Genomic DNA, 11,722 nt, shown 5'->3' on the forward strand with positions numbered 1-11,722 from the left:
GGCTCCCATTACCTCACTGATGAAGGGGGGGCCGGTGCGGCTACGATGGTCAGCAGAGGCGGACAGAGCCTTCCATCGTCTGAAGGTTCTGTTTACCAATGCACCTGTCCTGGCGCATCCGGACCCCTCCTTGCCATTCATAGTGGAGGTGGACGCGTCCGAGGCTGGGGTAGGAGCTGTGCTATCGCAGCGCTCGGGCGTTCCTCCGAAGCTCCGCCCATGTGCCTTCTTTTCTAAGAAGCTGAGCCCGGCGGAGCGCAACTATGATGTGGGGGACCGGGAGCTGTTAGCCGTGGTCAGGGCTTTGACGGTGTGGAGACATTGGCTTGAGGGGGCACGTCACCCTTTTCTCATCTGGACCGACCACCGTAACCTGGAGTATATTCGGGCAGCGAGGAGGCTTAATCCCCGTCAGGCAAGGTGGGCCATGTTTTTTACGAGGTTTCACTTTACCCTCTCGTACATTCCAGGTTCCCGGAACCGGAAGGCTGACGCACTGTCGCGTCTCTACGACACCGAGGAGCGGACCATCGATCCCACTCCCATACTCCCCGCCTCCTGTCTGGTGGCACCGGTGGTATGGGAGGTGGATGCGGACATCGAGCGGGCGGGTCGGTCAGAACCCACTCCTCCTCAATGTCCCGTGGGCCTGAAATACGTTCCGCTTGGTGTTCGCGATCGCCTGATCCGATGGTCCCACGCTCTACCCTCCTCGGGTCATCCTGGGGTGGAACGGACAGTGCGGGGCCTGAAGGGAAGGTACTGGTGGCCCACCTTGGCTGAGGATGTTCGGCGTTATGTCTCTTCCTGTTCGGTATTCGCTCAGTGCAAGGCTCCTAGGCACCTGCCTCGAGGGAAATTACAGCCCCTCCCCGTTCCACAGCGGCCTTGGTCTCACCTCTCGGTGGATTTCCTCACGGATCTCCCGCCGTCCCAGGGGAATACGGCGATCCTGGTCGTTGTGGACAGGTTCTCTAAGTCCTGCCGTCTGCTCCCTTTGCCCGGTCTTCCTACGGCCCTGCAAACCGCGGAGGCCCTGTTCACCCATGTCTTCCGGCACTATGGGGTGCCCGAGGACATCGTATCTGATCGGGGTCCCCAGTTCACGTCCAGGGTGTGGAGATCGTTTATGGAGAGGCTGGGGGTCTCGGTCAGCTTGACCTCGGGGTTCCACCCCGAGAGTAATGGGCAGGTGGAGCGCATTAACCAGGAGGTGGGCAGGTTCCTGCGGTCGTATTGCCGGGACCGGCCAGGGGAGTGGGCGCAGTTCGTGCCATGGGCCGAGATGGCCCAGAACTCTCAGCGCCACTCCTCTACCAACCTATCACCCTTCCAGGTGGTATTGGGGTATCAGCCGGTCCTGGTGCCATGGCAACAGAGCCAGACGGAGGCTCCTGCGGTGGAGGCATGGGTGAAGCGCTCTCAGGAGACCTGGAATGGTGTCCAGGAGTGCCTAAGGAGGGCTGGTGAACGTCACAAGGAGAGCGTTGACCGCCACCGCAGTGACGCCCCCGTGTATAATCCGGGGGACAGAGTCTGGCTCTCGACCCGGAACCTGCCTCTCCGCATGCCCTGCCGGAAGCTGGGTCCGCGGTTTGTGGGGCCGTTCAAAGTCCTGAGGAGGATAAACGAGGTGTGTTACAGGTTACAACTCCCTTCATATTACCGTATTAAGCCCTCGTTTCATGTGTCTCTCCTCAGGCCGGTGGTAGCTGGTCCACTGCAGGACGATGAGGTGCTGGAGGTCCCCCCGCCCCCCCTGGACATCGGGGGGGGCCCCGGCGTACACAGTCCGAGCCATCCTGGACTCCCGACGTCGGGTCGGGGGCCTGCAGTACCTCGTGGACTGGGAGGGGTACGGTCCGGAGGGGAGGTGCTGGGTTCCGGCGGCGGACATTCTAGATCCACCTATGCTACAAGAATTCCACCGTCGCTGTCCGGATCGGCCGGCGCCTCGCCCTCCGGGCCGTCCCCGCGGCCGGCGTCGGCCAGGGGAGGGGTACTGTCACAGTATATAACGAAGGTGGCGCCCCTCCTCGGTCGGGCGGCGCTCGGCGGTCGTCGTCGCCGACCTATTAGCTGCCACCGATCGTTGTTTCTGTGTCTTTTGGTTTTGTCTGTCTGTCTATCTCGCACCTGTTTTGTGTTTGTCATTAGTGGGGGGTTATTTAGTGTGTATTTTCAGTTGGGGTTCTCGTGCGGGATTGTTTATTGTCCACTCAGGACAGTTGTGATTGTAAATTGTTATTGTCGATTATTATTGCCTGGCTGCGCCCCGTGCGCTTTTTGTTTCCAGTGCGCTTATTTTGGGAAGGTGTTTTTCCCTTGGCAGACTTCGCCACGCGCCTGGTGCCCTACGGCTATTGCGTGTTACTAATATTATTAAAACACAGTTGCTCCGGCCCTCTGTCTCCTGCTCCTGATTCCACATCTCCACTGGTCCTAGACAGCCGTGACAGTGAGACTATCATTTGTTTTTCAACAGAACAATGACCCAAAACACACCTCCATGCTGTGTAAAGGCTATTTGACCAAGGACAGTGCTGCATCAGATGACCTGGCCTCCACAATCACCCGACCTCAACTCAATTGAGATGGTTTGGGATGAGTTGGACCACAGAGTAAAGGAAAAGCAGCCAACAAGTGCTCAGCATATGTGGAAACTCCTTCAAGACTGTTGGTAAAGCATTCCAGGTGAAGCTGGTTGAGAGAATGCCAAAAGTGTGCAAACCTGTCATCAAGGCAAAGGGTGGCTACTTTGAAGAATCTGAAATATAACATATATTTTGATTTGTTTAACACTTTTTTGGTTACTGCATGATTCCATGTGTTATTTCATAGTTTTGAAGTATTCACAATTATTCTACAATGTAGAAAATATAAAAAAATAAAGAAAAACCCTTGAATGAGTAGGTGTGTCCAAACTTTTGACTGATACTGTATATAGAAATTAAAATTGTTTTCCCCCAAAGCTGATACAGATATACCAAGGATGACTCAAAGCCGTAATCGCCGCAAAAGGTGCTTCTACAAAGTATTGAGTCAGGGGTGTGAATACTTATGAAAATTATATATTTCTGTATTTAATTTTCAATACATTTGGTGAATATAGTGTTTTGGAAATAAACTCTTCTATATTGAAATATCTTTTAAATTTAGAAATCTAAAGGGGGTTCTGTAATAACTTTTATGTGTTGATTATAACTATTTCTATGCTTTGCCAGTCGCAGTCTCTTTAACCCTTGACTGGGTATGTTTATGATATCTTGTCTGTGGTTCCAATCAACACGGTCTCTGGTGATCATTCTCCCAAGCTCTAGCCAGTCACCACTTACCCCAGCACTTCACAGTGATGAAGAGCTTGTTACCATGGTGATACCGCACTTGCTATGCCACGGGTTAGCGTCGGCGTGCACTGGAAACAGATAGAGCTGTCACGTCATCCGCAAATGCAGAGTAGGCTTACTCATAGGCAGCATTCGCTGCAGACTTTGTGTTTTCATTAACATATTCATAGACATTCCAGGTGAATTTTTATAACCGTGGTACAATTTTCACCAATGAGAAGGGCTTCTTGCCTTGACCAAAAATGTATATCAACCACCAATGTCTTTTTCTTGCTCTTTAACACATACACACACAATATATTGAGCTTGCAGGGCTCATTCCTAACCTCAGTGACCTTTTTAGTCTAGATGTCATTCTGGGTGTGCGTGCAGGTTTGCTGCATCCCTCTCTGCCCTGCCTTTGGCCTCAGGGTCAGAGTAGCTGTCAGAGGAGCTGATATGAGGAGAGGTTTGGTTTATTTCCTGTGTGTGAAACTGTGAATGGACCTTGGACTGCTAAATTTGTAAACAAAGCAACGAGCGGTGAGTCATAAATGAGTCATGCCGTTACCGAGTCATACTCAAATGTCATCTTCCGTTACTCTCATACCCTCCCATCCCGGTTGTGAGACAGGAAATGAAAAGGAAAAACAGAAAGTGTGAGAACGCATACATTACTTTTACTGACATGAATATTCAAGTGTATTAATGGATCTTTTGGGTATGTCACTATAAATAATAAAACAGAGACATGATCAGTTTGTGAGGTTATTGTTGGTTATTATAGATTAGCTAACATACACATAAGCATGTACACATAAGTTACTGGGGTTGACGTTAAAGAATGGCATTTCAAACTCTTTATATTGTTCTTGCATCACTCCACACAATAGACTCTTAGAATTGTTGGAATGCAATTGTTGTGGCCATACTACACTGAGCGTACAAACATTAGGAACACCTGCTCTTTCCATGACATAGACTGACCAGGTGAAAGCTACGATCCCTTATTGATGTCACTTGTTAAATCCACTTAAATCAGTGAAGATGAAGGGGAGGAGATAGGTTAAAGACATGGATTGTGTATGTGTGCCATTCAGAGGATGAATGGGCAAGACAAAATATTTAAGTGCCTTTGAACGGGGTAAAGTAGCATGTGAAAACAGTTTCCTGTGTGCATCAAGAATGGTCCACCACCCAAAGCACATCCAGCCAACTTAACACAACTGTGGGAAGCATTGGAGTCAACGTGGGCCAGCATCCCTGTGGAATGCTTTCGACATCTTGTAGAGTCCATGCCTTCAACAAATTGAGGCTGTTCTGTGGGCAAAAGGGGGTGCAACTCAATATTAGGAAGGTGATCCTAATATTTTGTACACTCAGTGTAAATTGGCCATTGAATTATCATATAAACCTACAATTAATCCTACAATAATCCTACAATTTCTTGTTCATTCTATGAGTGTCACGACTTCCGCCGAGGTCGGTCCCTCTCCTTGTTCGGGTGGCGTTCGGCGTCACCAGTCTTCTAGCCATCGCTGATCCATCTTTCATTTTCCATTGGTTTTGTCTTGATTTTCTACACACCTGGTTTTCCTTATCCAATTACATGTTCATGTATTTAACCGTCTGTTTCCCCCATGTTTGTTGTGTGTGATTATTTCGGTTCATGATGGCTGGTTTTTCCACGGGTGCTGTGTTCACCCGTGCATAATGTTTACCGTTGGTTATTGGTCAAATGTATTTGTTTACCTTGTGCCTTTATTTTTTGAGTAAACGTTGCTCACTCATTTTGCTCTCCTGTGCCTGACTTCATGCACCAGCTACACTCACCTTCTGAAAATGAGCCCTTACATATTTATATCATTCAATCTTAACCTATAAAATATAACATAACTTACCATATAATATAAATGATAACTCAAAGACAAACTCTAGAAGGCAACAATTTATTCAAAGAACAGATCTATCCAGAAAAATCTACAGAAAAATTGAATAATTTGCAGAAATACTAAAAGGGCAAATCATTCAAATAAAATCTCTGAGTGGATACATGCATGGGAAGGTACGACTCCCATACATATATCCACTAGAGGTCAAAAAAATATTCCTGCCTATCATAAAAATTGGAATGTCAAAAAAGTTGACATTTAAAAGGGCATGCATCAATAAATTCCACAGGCATGGGAGAAAGGCATCAACTAACAGCTCACCTAACCATAGGAGTTAAACTTGTTAACCAATCTTCCTAATGGTAGGGGTTTAGAAGCTGTATATGCCTGAATTAAGTGGTTCACTCAATCATCAAATCAAATGTTATTAGTCACATGCGCCGAATACAACAGGTGTAGACCTTACAGTGAAACGCTTACTTACGAGCACCTAACCAACAATGCAGTTAAAAAAAATACAGATAAGAATAAGAAATTAAAAGTAACAAGTAAATAAAGAGCAGCAGTAAAATAACAATAGCGAGACTATATACGGGGGGGTACCGGTACAGAGTCAATGTGCGGGGGCACCGGTTAGTTGAGGTAATATGTACATGTAGGTAGAATTATTAAAGTGACTATGCAAAGATGATAACAACAGAGAGTAGCAGCGCTATAGAGATCCTGGATGGCAGGAAGCTTGGCCCCAGTGATGTACTGGGCCGTTCGCACTACCCTCTGGAGGCCGAGCAGTTGCCATAACAGGCAGTGATGCAACCAGTCAGGATGCTCTCGATGGTGCAGCTGTAGAACCTTTTGAGGATCTGAGGACCCATGCCAAATCTTTTCAGTCTCCTGAGGGGGAATAGGTTTTGTCGTGCCCTCTTCACAACTGTCTTGGTGTGCTTGGACCATGTTAGTTTGTTAGTGATGTGGACAACAAGGAACTTGAAGCTCTCAACCTGCTCCATTGCAGCCCCGTCGATGAGAATGGGGGTATGCTTGGCCCTCTTTTTCCTGTAGTCCACAATAATCTCCTTTGTCTTGATCACGTTGAGGGAGAGGTTGTTGTCCTGGCACCACACGGCCAGGTCTCTGACCTCCTCCCTATAGGCTGTCTCGTCGTTGTCAGTGATCAGGCCTACCACTGTTGTGTCATCGGCAAACTTAATGATGGTGTTGGAGTCGTGCCTAGCCGTGCAGTCAGGAGTGAACAGGGAGTACAGGAGGGGACTGAGCATGCACCCCTGAGGGGCCCCTATGTTGAGGATCAGCGTGGGGGATGTGTTGTCACCTACCCTTACCACCTGGGGGTGGCCCATCAGGAAGTCCAGGATCCAGTTGCAGAGGGAGGTCCCAGGGTCCTTAGCTTATTGATGAGCTTTCTATGGTGTTGAACGCTGAGCTGTAGTCAATGAATAGCATTCTCACATAGGTGTTCCTTTTGTCCAGGTGGGAAAGGGCAGTATGGAGTGCAATAGAGATTGCATCATCTGTGGATCTGTTGGTGCAGTATGCATATTTGAGTGGGTCTAGGGTTTCTGGGAAGCACTTCATGGCTACAGACGTGAGTGATACGGATCGGTAGTCGTTTAGGCAGGTTACTTTAGTGTTCTTGGGCACAGGCACTTTGGTGGTCTGCTTAAAATATGTTGGTATTACAGACTCAGACAGGGAGAGGTTGAAAATGTCAGTGAAGACAGTTGCCAGTTGGTCAGCGCATGCTCGCAGTGCACGTCCTGGTATTCCATCTGGCCCTGTGGCCTTGTGAATGTTGCCTTGTTTAAAGGTCTTACTCACATCGACTGCAGAGAGCGTGATCACACAGTCTTCCAGAACAGCTGGTGCTCTCATGCACGTTTCAGTGTTATTTGCCTCGAAGCGAGCATAGAAGTAGTGTAGCTCGTCTGGTAGGCTTGTGTCACTGGGCAGCTCTTGGCTGTGCTTCCCTTTGTAGTCTGTAATGGTTTGCAAGCCCTGCCACATCCGATGAGCGTCAGAGCCGGTGTAGTACGATTTGTTCTTAGTCCTGTATTGATGCTTTGCCTGTTTGATGGTTCGTCAAGGAGCGGGACTTTCAAGGAGTCCCGCTCCTTGAAAGCGGCAGCTCTAGCCTTTAGCTCAGTGCGAATGTTGCCTGTAATCCATGGCTTCTGGTTGGGGTATGTACATACAGTCACTGTGGGGACGACGTCATCGATGCACTTATTGATGAAGCCAATGACTGATGTGGTGTACTCCTCAATGCCATCGGAGGAAACACAGAACATATTCCAGTCTATGCTTGCAAAATAGTCCTGTAGCTTAGCATTTGCTTCATCTGACCACTTTTTTATTGATCTTTCAGCTTGTAAGCAGGAATCAGGAGGATAGAATTATGGTCAGATTTGCCAAATGGAGGGAGAGGAAAAGCTTTGTATGTGTCTCTGTGTGTGGAGTAAAGGTGGTCCAGAGGTTTTTTCCCTCTGGTTGCACATTTAACATGCTGATAGAAGTCCCCGGCTAACAGGAGCGCCTCTGGGTGACCGTTTTCTTGTTTGCGGAACACAGCTCATTCAATGCTGTCTTAGTGCCAGCCTCTGACTGTGGTGGTGTGTAAACAGCTATGAAAAGTACAATTGAAAACTCTCTAGGTAGGTAGTGTGGTCTACAGTTTATCATGAGATACTGTACCTCAGGCGAGCAATATGCGAGACTTCCTTAGATATCGTGCACCAGCTGTTATTTACAAAAATACATAGTCCGCCACCCCTTGTCTTTCCAGACGCTGCTGTTCTATCCTGCCGGTGCAGTGTATAACCAGCAAGCTGTATGTTGATATTGTCGTCGTTCAGCCACGACTCCGTGAAGCATGAGATATTGCAGTTTTGAATGTCCCGTTGGTAGTTTAATATTCCGCGTAGGTCATCTATTTTATTGTCCAAAGATTGCACGTTTGCTAGCAGAATGGAAGGAAGTGGGAGTTTATTAAATCGCCTACGAATTCTCAGAAGGCAGCCCGCCCTCCAGCCCCTTGTTCTCCTCCTCCGCCAATCATGGGGAGTGTCGAGTACTCAAAGCCACCTTTCAGATAAGAGCTGGACTTAAATCTTGGGTACATTTTCACTATCAAAGCCTCATTGAAATTTGGTAACACTTGGGGCAATTTATAATGAAATAGTAGAAAATAAATAGTGGAGATGAAAAAAAAAATGCTGGAGAAAGTCAAATAAAAAGTCAAACAAAAAAGTGGGCCACACAGCCATAGGTGACGCAGCATCTCAGAGTCTTCAGTGCTCTCCTGAAGAACACACGGATTTCCCAGTTTTTATGGGACTGGACTTCTTTTCTTTGCCTGAGAAGAAGTGGAAGAAAGTGTCACAGTTCATACATGTGGAGTGTGAATACATATCACCAATGGCGATCTAGCATGTAAATCTTTGTGGGGCAAACCATTTTTTTGGGGGGGGGATGCATGCCAACAAAGCCACTACACAACACAATACAAAGCTTTTCATTTAATTGCACTATAATGGTGACAAACAGTGCCCACAAACTGTTAGGGCCTCCATAAAGCTCTCCAAACAGCAGTCCCAACACCTTACCACCACTACACCTGGCTATCAGCGGAGCCTTGTCTGGCAGCGAAACAGTTCATTCAGCCTAATTTACTGTCTTTTAAAAAAACATAGCTGATATGGCTGACTTGCTTAAACAAATGTGGTTTCTACTGGAAATTGAGATGTACAAACTATGGAATAAGGGGATGACAAGCAGACAAGAGAATACGTAATTTCGATTAAGACATTAATGAGCAAGCAAGGACGGGCGTAGTTAATATAACTATTTTTTCAGCACTTTTGAAATGTACAGTGACAGAATTCAGAATATGGGTCGTTCTTACAGTGTTCTCCCTGTATACCAAGTCAGAAGGGGGCATATAAGGGGGCATATAAGCAGACAATGAAAGCTCTTACAATATTTGATGATTACATTTTTCTAAAACAGGTTATACTGTAGGCTACATGTGCACCACCAAGTCAGAACTGTAGGTGAAATTAAGAGGGGACAATATACCAAATGATTAGGGCTATTAACAGCTTACTACACAACATAGACTTAGTATTACTTTCTTAGCTACAGTATACATATCTCCCTGGCATATTACATCATTTATGCAGCAGCATACAATACATTTTTGGACTCACCTTGTTGTGCTATGCTCACTTGAACAGGAAGGTGGCGCGGCGGTCCTTCGTTGGCAAATTTTGTCATCAAACTTTGTCATAAAAGTCATGGCATTCTTTGGATTAATGGTGCTTTCAAGACAACTGGGAAATCAGAAAAAACAAGGTTGAATCATGATGATGTCAGTGATCTTCAGGTCGTAGCTCTAGAAACAGGCCCGAGTTCCCGATTTACAATTTCGAGTTCGATGACCATTCAAAATGTATTTTCCCAGTCGGAGCTCGTTTTTTCCCCAAGTTCCCTGATTGTCGACTTGATTCATGATGATGAATACTAGCTAAGATTTTGAAGGTATGATGTTGACATCACGAGTCCAATCAAATCAACTGTAGATATAACGTGATTTTATGTAATTTTATCTGTGGCCAATGACCTTGAGCCTTCTTGGATGGGCACTTCTAATGTAACTCTATGGCAGCGGCCAAGGGGCTTTAATTTTCGAGCTCTCCCCGTAGATTTTGAGGTGACGTAGTGTCCCCATGAGTGACAGAATACTGAGCCAATCAAGGCGCAACTAGAGAACATTACCTACTCCTACGCTCCGTATTTTCCACAGGCTGTGTAACGGTGGTCGTCGGGAATGGAGGACCGAAACGCAGCAGGAATGTGGATGCTCATCTTGTATTTATTTTAAAATAAAGACAACATCAAAATAACGAAGACCTCACGAACAACAAAACAGTCTTGTCATGCTCACACAGGCAAAACAAGAAACAATCTCCCACAACACTACTCCAAACAATTACCCATATATAGGACTCTCAATCAGAGGCAACGAGAAAGCACCTGCCTCCAATTGAGAGTCCAACCCCCCATTAACCTACACATAGAAATACCACAAACTAGAAAGAACATAGAAATACAAAACATAGAACATAGACCAAAACCCGGAAATAATAAATCAAACACCCTACTACAAAAATCACCACCCCGAACCACATAAACAAAATACCCTCTGCCACGTCCTGACCAAACTACGATAACAAATAACCCTTATACTGGTCAGGATGTGACAGGCTGCCCCACCACAACAGAAAGCACTGAGCTAGGCTGCTAAGCTGAAACACCTGCATTTTGGAGCTGCCTTACTCAAAAAAGCAAAAAAGAAACCATGTTTGTATGCGGCTTTATTAACTCAATGATTTAAAAAAAAAAAGTGTTTACATTGTTTGCAAAATGATACGTGATTAATCAAATGGCCACCGGAATATTTACATTATTTTAATGTGTTACTTTTTTATAATTTTTTGAACTGCACTGTTGGTTAAGGGCTTGTAAGTAAGCATTTCACAGTAAGGTCTACACATGTTGTATTCAGCGCATGTTACACATAAAGTTTGATTTGACACGTATTAATGCCAAAATAACATGCAAAACAGGCATCCCCTGCCCAACCTGCCCTGAATGACGGGTTGCCCCTACATAGCACTGAGATCCATCTTCACTATACTGTCTAACTGAAACATCTTATTTCCCTGGGCACATATTCCCCCTGGGCACATATTTCTCCTGGTCATCATGTCCACCTCTGGTTGGTCAGAAAGGGCTAAACTCACTTTAGACTGTGAAAATATATTTTTTTAAACATTAAATGAAACTTGCCTGGAAATTATTTTCATCAAAATATACTGAATATAAAAGTCTGATTGAATTGTAAAAGGAGTTGAATTTTAAATTGTATACTTGTCTTTCCTTCGCACGGAGCAACTCATGTGGTTTTCCCTGCTCCAATTCGTTGATGATCATGGATTCATACATTAACTCAAGTCCTGAGGCCTTCTGAGGGTGCAAGGCGCAGCACCTCAGTGTTGTCCATGATGATTTTGGCAACATTATCACGTGGCAGTGTAGTGTCGTGTCTTTGGGCATCATTAACTTGAAGACATGTTTATCAAATAACTCTCTGTAGTTATTATTACGCGATTAACTGATTAATCGCGTAACTGTTATTAACTAGGAGGTCGGGGCACCAAGAAAAATATTCAGATTACACCGTTATAATTTACCTAATATAACTGTCAGATATTATAACATTATATATTATATTATAAGATCTGATCTATTATCTTCTTGTTTTAATGATGTGTTATTACCTCGCGTCCAGTCTCATTCCAAACGTCGTAAATTGTTGTTATCTGCACGAACCCAGTCTTCACTAAGTCATCCATACATCAATTGTCTTAAAATCATTTATTTACTAAACTAAGTAATTCACAGAAAGCATACAAAACAGTAGGT

The sequence above is a fragment of the Salmo salar genome, chromosome 06, assembly GCF_965601325.2.
Source record: "Salmo salar chromosome 06, fSalSal1, whole genome shotgun sequence".
Taxonomy (NCBI): domain Eukaryota; kingdom Metazoa; phylum Chordata; class Actinopteri; order Salmoniformes; family Salmonidae; genus Salmo; species Salmo salar.